The sequence below is a fragment of the Chinchilla lanigera genome, unplaced genomic scaffold (assembly GCF_000276665.1).
Source record: "Chinchilla lanigera isolate Chin_1 unplaced genomic scaffold, ChiLan1.0 scaffold00041, whole genome shotgun sequence".
In the NCBI taxonomy this organism is placed as follows: Eukaryota; Metazoa; Chordata; class Mammalia; order Rodentia; family Chinchillidae; genus Chinchilla; species Chinchilla lanigera.
In genome coordinates this window covers 16,797,190-16,799,470 of record NW_004955442.1, presented here as the reverse complement: position 1 = coordinate 16,799,470, position 2,281 = coordinate 16,797,190, and the positions used below count along the sequence as shown (strand labels likewise).

The window sequence follows — 2,281 nt, the reverse complement described above, 5'->3', positions numbered from 1 at the left end:
ATATCACAACTATATCACAATCTGATATAGTTCCACTCCTGGCCCGTTTGGCAAACACAGTATTGAACTTACAGCTGCTGAACTAGCTTCCCTGGCACTTCATTGCACAGATCCTGTCTTGCATAGCGGAGAAAGCATTGCATGTTTGGCCTTGTGGCCACCTTGCTGCTGTCACCGTGGCAGCTGAGGTTCCCTCCTACCGCATGTCTGCAGCACAGCTGGTGTCGGTTTTGGCCAGCCTCCCAGGAGGGTACAGGTGCGGCCTATGAAGGGGTGTTATGGCTTGTATCTAGATATCCCTCCACAGCCTCTTGTGGTCATACCTGGGGCTTTTCAGAGGTGACTGCATCTAGGGTGTGTGACGGTAGGATTAAGGATGTGATGCTGGGATTAAGGATAACCCACCCTAGCTGTAAGTAGTAACTGCCCAAAGGGTGAGGAACATGGATGGAATATAAGGAACAGGAAGAAGGCTTGCTGTTGCTTCTGCTTCGCTACTTCACTGCTTTGCTGCCTTCTGCCTGCCCCGTTTTGGCATGGCCTATTTCTTCTCTGTGATGCCCCTCTGCCATGCCACCCTTCTTTGGAGCCCGATGCCTATACACTGAAATCTCTACAAACTGTGAGCTGAAATAAGCTTTTCCTCCTTTATCTTTGGGTGTCAAGTATTTTGTCTCAGCAACTCGAAAAGTAAGCAAGACAGGGGGTCTTGACAAAAGGGCCTTCGTCTGTGGCCTGTCTGTGGACCATGTCTGGGGCTATGTCCAGAGTGCCCAGACCTTAGATGTGGGAGAGTTTATGGGTGTCTTCTAGCCAGACAGTACACCTTCCTGAAGCTGGCCCCAGCATGTAGGCCAGTGAGGCCCCAGAGAGCCTTCAGGGCTTGGTCCCTTGTACTGGGCCGGCTTCCCTCACCACTGAACCTCACAGTGGCATTTCCTTCCAGCTTACCTTGGTGGCCAGGGTAGGAGCACCCTGGTTCTCCAGCAGAGAGGGTAATAGGGTGGATGTTGCTGTTTGTTTTAACCATCTCCAGGGAATGGGGTGCAGGCCTGGGTGAGGCCCTGTATGAGCCATGCATCCATGGGATGAGCTAGAAAGCCAAGTGTAGTTTTGGGGAGATGCCCTGCTTATTTGTAAACCACTCAAAGAAACATGAGTTAGCAGCCTTTACTTGTTTGGGGCCAAGCTGGTAGCTCAGAGGAGCCACATAAGAAAGAGGTACCCTCAGTCCCTTGGTGAGGGACAAGAGTCACCTCTGTAAGAAAGATAACTGGGTCCTCAGTGAGCTCCCTCACCCTGCAAAATTCTGTTTGCTCTTGGTCAGTTCCCTTTGCCACTCAATGCTGTGCTCAGAGCTGGACTCAGGCCCCAGGACTGCCCAGATGACCCTAATCTTAGTTACTTGTTGCTGAGACACAGTACCCAGCACCTACAAGCTAGGAGGAAAGGTTTATTTTGGTTCTGTTTGTAGAGGTTTCAGTCCATAGTTGGCTGGTTCTAAGGCAGGGGGCAGCATGGCAGAAGAAGCTTGCTTATGATATGGCAATCAGGAAGCAGAGAAGAATCAAGGGAAGAGGGAGGGAGACATACTCTTCCAGGCCACACCCCCATTGACCTACTTCCTCCAACCAGGCTTCCTCTCCCAAATCATCTTGCCTGCCTGCCTCCCTCTCTCCCTTCCGCCCTCTTTCACTCTCTCTGTCTCTGTCTCTCTTTTTTGCACTCACTTCCATTTTTTTTTTTTTGTCTTTTTGAGACAGGGTCTCATTATGCAGTTCAAGCTGGCCTTGAGCTCACTTTGTAGCCCAGGCTGATCTTGAACTTGCAACGATCCTCCTGCCTCAGCCTCCCTAGTGCTGGGATGACAGGCGTGTGCCACCACGCCTGGCCATACTTCCATGTATTTTTATTTTCCTGCAAAAAGCCCTCCTGGAACATGAAATCTGGGAGCTTCGTGTGGTCCACCCCCAGCCCCCGCAAGGACTGACATCGCCCACCAGATGCAAAGGGAAAAAAAACCACCGACATTTTCATTCTGGAGAGGGGAGAGAAAAGACAAGCGAAATTCATGCAGCTTGCCTGCAGCTGGGGCAAGAGGGAAACCCGAGCAAGCCGTGCGCCTTACCAAGGGTTGCATTTACTGTCTCATTGCAGAGTCTGCCAGGGTGCAGCCTGTGTCCCTGCTCCCCCTTGCGTGTCCGGCCACCACCCTCTTTCTTTCTTTCTTTCTTTCTTTCTTTCTTTCTTTCTTTCTTTCTTTCTTTCTTTCTTTCTTTCT

The 2,281-nt window shown here is 50.9% G+C and overlaps 1 pseudogene; it reads left to right on the top strand.

Moving 5' to 3' along the window:
• The first annotated feature begins 203 nt into the window (after positions 1-203).
• Positions 204-2,281, top strand: part of LOC102015248 — a 16,449-nt pseudogene continuing 14,371 nt past the window's right edge.